General features: G+C 45.1%; 1 pseudogene; it reads left to right on the plus strand.

Annotated features, from left to right (window-relative positions):
* The first annotated feature begins 7,648 nt into the window (after window positions 1-7,648).
* LOC102947868 lies at window positions 7,649-8,611 on the plus strand (annotated as a pseudogene).
* Window positions 8,612-11,613: the final 3,002 nt, after the last annotated feature.

Raw genomic sequence — 11,613 nt, forward strand, 5'->3', positions numbered from 1 at the left:
TTTTATAGCTGCCTTCATTTACCCTCTAAAAAAGGTCATTTTTAAACCAGCACAACATTTTTCCTCACTTGTGGGATTGTGGATCTTGGGGCATCTAGTAAAGTGATGATTCCCAAGCATCATTTACATTTGATGATTTTGAATGATTCCCAAGCATCATTTACATTTATATTTATTTCATTTATATTTATAAGTGAAAGCTTGGATTCTGTGAACATTGTCCTAATATTTTCTATATTGTATTTTAACGATAATCTGCAAAGTCACTGCATCCCGTTGTACATAATTTCTGTTCTCCCCAGCTCTGATGCATGCCTTGGTGTTTGGAAATGTGACTGCTATAATTCAGAGGATATACTCCAGATGGTCCCTTTATCACAAAAGAACCAAGGATCTAAAGGACTTTATACGGGTCCATCACCTGCCACAGCAGTTAAAGCAGAGGATGCTTGAATATTTCCAAAGCACCTGGTCTGTCAATAATGGGATAGATTCCAATGAGGTAATAATCAAAGAGTGGCTTCCACTGGCTTCTTAGATTTGTTCTAATTGAGTTTTTTTGTTAAGATGGTTTTATTCTGAAATGTTATGTGAAGTCACACATCAGAAAGAATGTGCATAAGGAATAAAGCTGAGTTTGTTATCCCAGAGGGGATATGTAGGTTCTTGAACCATCTGTTTTGGAATATCAGACTCCTTGAAACTACAAATTAAAATTTCAGCAGGATCACCTAAGCCCACCATAATTTGGAAGCACTGAAGTACCATTCAGCAGGGTTTTTTTTTGATGATGCCCTGAAACAGAGGTGTTTCTGTCCTGCACCAAATGTTAAAGTATTCATGGTACTTTTCCTAAGAGTAGGGATTTCTTCCCAGTCCTTGACCAAAATTACTACTTCCTCCATCCTTACCCTCTCTTCACTGTTTTCAACCTTTTGTACATAGGTGTCTGCATTTCATGGATGGTGTCTGTACAGAGGTTGTGAAACATGATTGTATCCTTTAGGCTGAAATGCACTATCTGAATCTAAAATATACTTATTACTACTTACATATTTTTGAATGTTGACTAATTACTTAAGAAGAGTAATATGAGTGTGAAAGTTAGAGAGAGAATTCTGGTGGTTTCTTTATATATGACTTAACTAAATTGTTTATTATTTTACTCCATAGGATATGATGACTTTCTTTGGCCCAATGCTTGTTTGAACAAACCATTACGTTGGGCATTCATTATAACATGTGTCCTTATAAAACTCAATAGCCTCCAAAAACAATATAGCAATAAATGTGAAGATTTTGGTTTCAGAACATTCCTTTTGAAATTTTCTTCAAAACACAAGGGGTGGGATTTTCACCAGTGCTAAGTGACTTAGGTACATACTGGGAGATTTTCAGAGGAACAGATGCCAGTTGCTTCTTCCTATTAACTTTCAAAAAGTTACTTAAGCACTTTTTCTAAGTCTCTCCCTCCCTACCCCCGCCCCCCAAAAAAGAAAAAAGATTCTTGCGATGCCTTGGTGGAAGACAGGAGAACATTTCATCAATTTTTATGCCATCCTGTCATAAATATAAAGGGAAGGGTAACAATCTTCCTGTATACAGTACTATAAAATCCCTCCTGGCCAGAGGCACAAAATCCTTTTACCTGTAAAGGGTTAAGAAGCTCAGGTAACTTGGCTGGCACCTGACCAAAAGGACCAATAAGGGGACAAGATACTTTCAAATCTGGGAGTGGCGGGGAAAGGTTTTGGTCTGTCTGTTTTGTGTGCTTGCCGGACACAGATCAAGGAAGCAAGCAATCCAACTCCATTAGAATTAGTAAGTACTAGCAAGGGAATGTGTTAGCTTATTTTTGTTTTGGCTTGTGATTTTCTCTGTGCTGAGAGGAAGATGTATTCCTGGTTTTCTTTTTGTAACTTTAAAGTTTGGCCCAGAGGGAAATCCTCTGTGTTTCTGAATCTTTTGTTACCCTGTAAAGTTATTTTCCATCCTGATTTTACAGAGGTGATTTTTACCTTTTTAAAAAAAATAAAATCCTTCTTTTAAGAACCTGACTGATTTCTCTATTGTCCTAAGACCCAGGGGTTTGGGTCTGTGATCACTTTGTAACCAATTGGTCGGGATATTATTCTCAAGCCTTCCCAGGAAAGGGGGTGTAAGGGCTTGGGGGGATATTTTGGGGGAATAGGAACTCCAAGTGGTCCTTTCCCTGATTCTTTGTTAAATAACTTGGTGGTGGCAGCGTACCCTTCAAGGGCAAAGAATTTGTGCCTTGGGGAAGTTTTAACCTAAGCTGGTAGAAATAAGCTTAGGGGGTCTTTCATGCGGGTCCCCACATCTGTATGCTAGAGTTCAGAGTGGGGAGGGAACCCTGACACACCCCTAAATGAAAAAAGCATCTATGAGCAGAAACATGTACTTATTAATTTTCCTCTGCTACACTAGATCTGTTGAGAAACTGATATAAGTGACATCAGAACCAGGCTCAAAACTACAATGGGAGCTTGCCTGAATTAGGACTGAGGAAAAACTAGGAAGAAATATCCACCCTTTGCCTTCATCAGGGTTTTGCACCTCATTCTACCTCATCACTATCCCCATTTCCCCCTAACGTCCAACGTAACACCATAGAGGGAACTCTGCAAGGGCGAACCTTATGGAGGTTTGGTCCCCCATAACCACTACCATGGGTTTTACCACAGAAGTGGGCAATATAGTCCTGAATAAGGGTTAATTAAGGAATTCAGGATCTGGACCACAGTAATATTGTTTGCAGTTAGGGTTCCTTGGGCGGGGTGGGGTGGGTGTGATATTCAGGGTAAAACTCCATGATTAAAACAGCAAACACAGTTTAAATGGAAATACATTGATAGACCTTTCCCTTCCTTTGCAGCTATGATTTGCAGCTTCCTATTTAAAATGCCTATTTCCCATTCACACAATACATGATATGAACATTTTAAGAGGACTCTATTGCAGTTCAACATAATTATCATCACTTGTTTCTGTTCATGCCATATAGGGCTGGCATGAATTATTAGTTGTTTTATTTCTAGTTGGGGTCATTGTGCCAGGCATTGTTGCCACAAAGAACATATAAGCTATACAAAATAGCTTATTTTCTTCTATCAAAAAGCTGCAAGAATTGTGCGTGCATTCTGTGCACAAGATAAACTTGTAATACAAATGTATTTTTAATTACCAAAAAAAAACCCTTAATATATTATAAAGTATCCCTGAAACCAATGGGTGTAAGGACTCAGTAAGAACTAAGGACTGCAAGATTTGGCTCTCCATAATGTGTATTTTACTTTAAACATAAATGCGTAAGAGAAAACCTAAGCAAAAAGGCATTGTGTACATTGCTAGTAACTCAGATCATTTATGCAAAAAAGTAAAATACATTATTTTACACTTAACATCAATCTTGTTTTTCCTTTTTGGACAGCTTTTAAAAGACTTTCCAGATGAGCTGTGCTCAGACATCACCATGCACTTGAACAAGGAGATTCTGCAACTGTCCCTTTTTGAGTGTGCCAGCCATGGTTGCCTCAGGTCTCTGACTCTGCATATCAAAATCTCCTTTTGTGCTCCTGGGGAGTACCTCCTCTGGCAGGGAGATGCCTTGCAGGCTATCTCTTTTGTGTGCTCAGGATCCATGGAAGTACTGAAAGATAGTGTAAGGGGACTGTTGCCCCCTTACTAACATTCAGTGGGGGTGTTTTAGTTGGCTAGCTCCAGTACTAAAAAAGGGGAAGGGTCAATGGGGAATCAGGACCTTGAGACTGACAGCCCCCAGGAACAATGGGGAGAGGCCAATGTTCCAGGTCAGCCTGAATGACAGGGTGAGCAGGCTAATCAGGGAGTCAGGAGGCCAGGGAGGTCCCATCCTCCGGGTGAGCTGGAATTGCCTGGGTCAGACAGAGTGGGGCCGAGCTAAGGAGAAAACAGGGGCCCAAGCTGAGCTGGGGAGCAGAGCTGTGCCAGATCCAGAGGGACCAGAAAAGCAGCCCAGAGAGAGCAGACCCTGTGCTGGGAGCAGAGCTAAAGCAACCAGAGGCAGAGGGGCCAAAGAAGCAGCCCAGGGAGCTGGAGGCAGAGCAGCAGCAGCAGCGCTGAGACCGAGTGGTGGATCTGGGGCTGGAGCAGTCTGGAGCTGGGTGTGGTGAGCAGCTGGGGAGAGTGAGGGGGACCTTGGGCAGCAGGCCCAGCACAGGGAGACGCCTCAGCCAAGGGGCTCTGCAGGCCAGGCTTGGATCGTAACCCCGACAGGGCGGGGGCGACACTGGGAAGAAGAAAAGAAGTACTTGTGGCACCTTAGAGACTAACCAATTTATTTGAGCATACAGCTCACTTCATCTGGGAAGAAGGGTCCTACCACTTAGAGCCTGAGAGCGTGAGGACACCACCAGAGCAAGTGTCCAACCCACAGCATCCCTGCAGCACAGCCAGGGCCTGAGAAGAAGGCCCGGGACATACAAGGAACAGACTGTGAACTGCCCTGACATTCCAGAGACGCTGTTTGTGATGTTCCCTGCCACAGAGCCTGTTGATGTGTTTCCTTTAACCTTTCCCATTTTTCCTTATTCTTTTTAAAATTAAATGTTTATTAAATAACTTGCATTTGCTTTAAATTGTATGTAATGGTCAGTGGGTCAGAGAAGTGTCCAGTGCAGACAGAGTACCCCGGAGTGGGGACACCCTAGCTCCTGTCCTAGGTGACCACAGCAGGGTTGGGGGTCGAGCCCCCCAGGAATCCTGGGCCCAGCCTTGTTGGGGTTACGAGGACTCTGCCAGACAGGAGAGTGGAAGGGGAGTCCTCAAGGGCAGGGAGGCCACTGGGTAAAGGAAGTGGGAGCGAGGACTCAGATCCTTTCGCTAGCCCACTTCACTGGGGTAGTGCAGAAGCCAGGAAAGTTCCCCACAAGAGCGGGACTATTCCCCTGCTTACAATAGCATGGTGCTGGCAGTCCTTGGTAGGTTAATATTTAACATCTTCAAAGAAAATGAATAGTCCTCTAATGCAGACAATACTGTAAAGTTAAATGTTAACAAAGATAAACAAACATCTCCAGATAACACTTAGACCATTGCTAACAGATAGATGAGTGTGTCCCAGCAATACTGATGAGAGATGAGCCAAAATCAGGTCCCTAGATCTGCTATACATGCAACACAAATATCCCTAAGGTTTTCATTCTGAGTTAGATTCAAGACTAGAAGCGACCTATTTTTAGTTCAGAAGAGACCCAAATCGCATGAATGAGGATCTTACAATAATTCATCGTTCGAGGCAAAAATCTCAAGAAAACAGCTCTCAAGATGTTGGCGCCATTAAATCTAATCCCAACCCACCGGCATAATTCAGATGGGACCCAGGTGCAAGGACCCTACTAGGGGCATGGGTCAGAGCCCGAGTCCTACTGCGACTTGAGTCCAAGCGCTATCATTTTGCTGTATGGACACAGCTCAAGCCACAAACCTGAGTCAGAAGGTCTGCGGAGTGTAGTGTGGACATGTTAGTATGTCTTTAAGACCTGGGTCCAGCAATTGTAAACCCAGGTTTACAATGCAGTGTGGGCTTGGAAACACCAAGTCCACAAAGCCATTAAGGAAGGGGATGGACAGGTGGATTCATAGATTCCCATTTATTCACATAGATTCACACGTTTAGTCTGCGGAAGAGAAGAATGAGGGGGGATTTGATAGCTGCTTTCAACTACCTGAGAGGTGGTTCCAGAGAGGATGGTTCTAGACTATTCTCAGTGGTAGAAGAGGACAGGACAAGGAGTAATGGTCTCAAGTTGCAGTGGGGGAGGTTTAGGTTGGATATTAGGAAAAACTTTTTCACTAAGAGGGTGGTGAAACACTGGAATGCGTTACCTAGGGAGGTGGTAGAATCTCCTTCCTTGGAAGTTTTTAAGGTCAGGCTTGACAAAGCCTTGGCTGGGATGATTTGATTGGGGACTGGTCCTGCTTTGAGCAGGGGGTTGGACTAGATGACCTCCTGAGGTCCCTTCCAACCCTGATATTCTATGATTCTATGATTTTCACAGGCTCCAAGGCCGGTAGGAAGCACCACAACCATCCAGGCTGACTCCCCATAAAAACACAAAAATACAATACATACAGGCCTCGGAATTTCTCCCGGAGGCTGGATTAGAGCATGTCTTTTATAACATAGCTCCATTCCTTTCAGCATAGTTACCCCTCATTCACACTGAGAGGAGAAACATGCCTATTGTTTTCAGCGCAGTTTCTTGTGATTTAGGCCAGTGACAATGGGATGAGAATCAGTAGGGGGCTCATGAGAAATATAGAAGTGACAGACCAGACAATTGAACCTTTTTTTGCATCCACCCAAAATGCAGATCATAGACACTAGCGGAGACTTGACTGGGAGTTTGGGAAAGAATTGAGTAAGAATCTCAGGAGATAGCCCATGGACTTCAGTGTGAATATGGCCCAAGTAACAATATGGCCCAGTAAGGCTAGGATGTTCAAAGGGGCTTAAGGGAATTAGGATCCTGGTTTTCAATGGGACTTGAGAACCTAACTCCCATAGGCTCCTTTGAAAATCCCAGCATAAATGAGCACTAAGTAATAATGACTAATAAGAAAGTAAATAATGAATGAGGACTGGGTAAACCCCAAATCAGCTTTCTACAGCTTTGACTGGGCTTTCTGTGCCTTTGCTGATTGGCTGTTCGCTCCAACGGTCCCCGTCCCCCAACCTCTTTACCTCAAAGTGTGTCCACAATGCATGCTTCTTTTGGTGGCATGTGGAGTACATATGCAGGCAGCCCCCTAGCACAGGTGTAAACAGCAGTGTAGACGGTGAGGCATGGCTTAGGTGAGATAAGAAACACTTGAAGCCTGTTTGTATGTGTTCAAGTACAGACCCTACACATCTCTCCACTCGCCCAAGCACTGCTGTCTACACTGTTATTTTCAGCTGTGTAGTGTACTGCTGCCTCCCCAGTGCCAGAGCCTTTCTCCGCCCCTGGAAAAGACTCCAGCAGTGGGGAAAGGCTCTGGCAGGGGGGATGTAGCCAGGAAAGGCTCCAGCAGCTCCCCACTGTTGAAGCTTTTCCCCACCGCCTTTCCCCTGCCAGAGCTTTCACTGGCCCGTGCAGCTACACACCGCAGCATGGAAACCACTTGCATTGCACTGCAGCATGCAGCTACACATGCCCTATCCGCTGTCGCCAGTGGTGTGAGGTGTAGACATAGTCTCAGTTTCACTTCACACCTGGCCCCCTTAACATTTTTCCCCCTGTCCTGACCTGCTCATTCCTCCTTCCCTTCCATGCCCCCTTTCCCTTCCTTTTTTTTTTTTCCCATCAAGCTGATCATCCCCCTAACTAATCCCCTAACTAACCCTAACATTGAGCAAGGAAATAAAGTATGGATGAGTAAACATGGAGTTAGAAATGAATGAATGAACAAAGCGAATAAACACTGAGTAGCCACTGAATGATGGTCTCTGGCTGTAGATGAATGAGTAATATGATATAGGATTTAGAGTGTGTATGGGTTTTTTGAGGGGGGGAGGTTAAATTATTTTTCCCCATATCCCTACTTAGCTCCACTCAGTCATCTTTCCCAATTATTGTTTTGGCAGTGAGAAAAGCGGACTGTGGAGATGAGAAAGGGAAACCACTCCTCACACACTGAATTCATCATCTTGGGCTTCCCAGGGCTTCCGGAGCACCAGGTGCTACTCTTTGGGCTCTTCATAACCATCTATGTGCTGACCCTGATGGAAAACCTGGTCCTGATTGTGACTATCAAGTTGAACTATCAGCTTCACACCCCCATATATTTCTTCCTGAGCAATCTCTCCCTCTTGGAAATATTCTATGTCTCGGTGGCTGTTCCCAAACTGCTCTCCAACCTCTTATTGTGGGAAAAGGCCATCTCTCTGGGGGGCTCCATGGCTCAGCCGTATTTCTTCTTATCTCTGGCTTCCTCTGAGTGTTTCCTCCTGGCCACAATGGCTTACGATCGCTATTTAGCCATCTGCTGCGCTATCCAGCCCTCATGAATCACAGAGCCTGCACTGTGCTGAGCCTGGGCTCCTGGCTGAGTGACTTCCTGGCTTCATTCCCGTCCATCGTGATGATCTCCAGGCTGAAGTTCTGCAATGCTAACACCATCCAGCACTTCTTTTATGACCTCTCGCCCCTCCTGAAGCTGTCGTGCACAGACATCTCCACCTTCAAGACGCTGTCTGTCCTTGTGAAATCCCTGTGACATCCTTGTGATATCCCTGCTAGTGACAGGAACCTCCTACATCTGCATCTTTCCCACGGTGGCCAGGATCCCATCCACATCTGGGAAGCATAAAACTTTCTCCATCTGTGCTTCACACTTGGTTGTGGTCTCCATGTTCTGCGCCACCACCATGTTCATGTAAGCCCAGCCCAGGGTCAGCGGCACCTTCGACCTCAACAAGCTGGTGTCCGTGCTGTACAAAGTGGTGGCCCCATTCCTGAACCCCATCATCTACAGTCTGAGGAACAGGGAAGTGAGGGAGACCCTGGGAAAAGTGCTAGGCAGCAAAGCCAACTCCTTGGTCTTCATCGTTAGCGTTAAGTGGGGATAGAGTTGAAGAGTCATTGAGTTTAAGACCAGAAGGGACCACCAGGTTATCTAATCTGACCTCCTGTATATCACAGGCCACCAACACCACTCAACACACTAAACCCAAGAACCGAAATTAGACCAAAGTATTACAGCCCACAGGAGACTCAACTATGGGAGAACAGGAGGGACCAAGGTGCACCAATGCCCAAGGCACTTGCAATGGCAGGGATCTGATTCAATGAGAGATACCCTGATAGGATGGTGAAACCTTACTGAACTGACACCATTTACAATAGTATTGGGCCATACAGTGTTCCTCACAGCAGGGTTGCTAACTCCTATGCTGATGGATAAGGTACATTTATATTTTAAGTCCTTGAAGGCTGGGATTTTGCATAGGACACTAGGGGAATTAGGTGCCAAAATCTCATTGCATTCTTATAGGAGTTGGATGCCTAACTCCTTTGGTCACCTTTCAGAATTCTAGCCTAAGGCAGTTAGGTACCCAGTTCCCATTGATTTTCAATGGAATTTTAACACCTAAATCATCACTGAATGCGTGTGTTTCCAGTGGGATCCCTCAGGGATCAGTTGTTGGCTCTACGCTATTTAACATATTTATTAATGACCTGGAAGAAAACATAAAATCATCACTGATAAAGTTTGCAGATGACACAAAAATTGGGGGAGTGGTAAATATTGAAGAGGACAGGTCCCTGATCCAGAGAGATCGGGATCACTTGGTAAATTGGGTTCAAACAAACAATACGGGTTTTAATGCAGCTAAATGTAAATGTATACATCTAGGAACAAAGAATTAGGCCATGTCTACACTACCACTTATATCAGCAAAACTTATGTCGCTCAGGGTTGTGAATATTCCACCCCCCGAGCGACATAAGTTACGCCGTCATAAGTGGCAGTGTGCACAGCGCTATGTCAGTGGGAGAGCTTCTCCTGCCAACATAGCTACCACCGCTCATTGGGGGTGGTTTAGTTATGCTGACAGGAGAGCTCTCTCCCGTCATCATAGAGTGGCTACACGAGAGGTCATACAGTGGTGCAGCTGCAGCGGTACAGCTGTGCCACTGTAATCTCTGTAGTGTAGATATAGCCTTAGGCATACACTGGGAAGCAGTGATTCTTCCCTAGTAGCAGAGAAAGGTCTAACACGATCCAATGGCGGGAAGCTGAAGCGAGACAAACTCAGACTGGAAATAAGGCATACATTTTTAACCGTGAGGCTAATTAACCATTGGAACAATTTACCAAGGGTCGTGGTGGATTCTTCATCACTGACAATTTTTAAATCAAGATTGGATGTTCTTCTAAAAGATCTGATCTAGTACTTATTTGGGGGAAGTTCTCTGGCCTGTGTTATACAGGAGGTCAGAGTAGATGATCACAGTGGTCCCTTCTGGCTTGGAATCTATGAACTCCCTTAAGGTCTTTTGACAATGCCAGGCAAATAGGTCATAATTGGTGCTTAGGTCCTGTGCTGTAGAGGGGTGAATTTCACCTATAGTGCAGGAACTAAATTCTGACTTAAAAATCTCACATTTGATCTGTGTTAAATTATGGCTGTGAAACGTGTAAGCAGAGTCAGACTGAGCTCTACCCTGACATCTCGTGGTGAGCTGTGGAAAAGGACTTCAGGGGCTGATCTCATTTGCATGGGCCCACCCACGCCGCCTAGCATGATGGGACTGCTTGCCCAAATGGTCACTTTGGTTCCTGTGGAATCCCCGTTCTCTTCGTTATTGGGGCAGGAGTAATAAAGGGTTGTTATCCTGGTTATGTGAATCAAGGACAGTAGAACTGTACTTGGCATTTTATGATGGAGGGACTCGCCCTCATCTAAGTAGCAGTTGCTAGGCAAGGGACATGGGTTCAAAAGCCCAATGGAGGGAGGGAGGGAGGGGAAGTGAAGTGAAGTGAAGTGAAGTGAAGTATAGTATAGTATAGTATAGTATAGTATAGTATAGTATAGTATAGTATAGTATAGTATGTGCATTTGGTAGTGTAGTGATCTTCTGAGGGCTTTGAGCACTACTTTGATCCTTTCTTTCTCCTGAGTATAATAACAGAGCTAATTCTGATTCCATTAGAAGTCTTGTTAGGTGCTGTAGAGCTCACATCACTAATTCCTAAGTCTAAGCATTAGACCTACTTTGGGCTAGTGGCTCTGAGTGTGCTAGCAGTGGGCCCTGCCCTACTAACAGCTGAAATCACTGAGAGCTGTGTTAAGTTGGGGGGGGGGGGCAGAAGACATATTGGTGAGCTGCTAGCAGGGCAGCTGGCGGAGCGGAGCAGCTAGTGGAGAGGCATGGCTAGCAGGGTGGGTCTCCGAGAGGCGCAGCGGGCCGTGAAGACTGCAGCAGAACCCCACAAAGAGGCATGGCAGTTGGCCGTTGACCTGAGCAGTGGAGCATGTAAGATGATTCCCCCCATAACTCTCCCAACCTCCACCTACGCTGGGAGATAAACTCTGCAATGAACTTCTGAACTCTGGGGGCTGCACTGACCAAGGACAGAAACTGTGGAAGGGGTGACTTTTGAGTTGCTGGACTTAAGACCCTGAGGGGAAAAGGAGACTGCCAAATTTACTTGGGCATGGGCCTTTTGCTCATGGTTTGTGTTATGAAACCTGTTTGTGGTGTTTCCCCAACATAATGCCACATTGTTTCCCTCCTTTATTAAAAGGCTTTTGCTACAGTCAGACTCTGTGCTTGCGATAGGGGAAGTATTGCCTCTTAAAGGCACCCAGGGGGGTGGAATATAATTGTCCCAGGTCACTGGATGGGGGCTTGAGACGCTTTTGCATTGTGTTATTGAAACAGAACCCCTAGATACTGAACCCGGCCCTTGTTGCTGCCAACTCTGACAGGCAGAAGGGTTACACATGGAATTCTGAAAATATCATGGGTAGACCTTGGAACCAACTAAACAGAACTGGAGATGATTGGAACTCAGCAAATACTAGTCAGAGATCATATGAAAAAACAGCTTTGATTTGCAGGG

This window comes from Chelonia mydas, chromosome 14 (assembly GCF_015237465.2).
Source record: "Chelonia mydas isolate rCheMyd1 chromosome 14, rCheMyd1.pri.v2, whole genome shotgun sequence".
NCBI classification, from domain to species: domain Eukaryota; kingdom Metazoa; phylum Chordata; order Testudines; family Cheloniidae; genus Chelonia; species Chelonia mydas.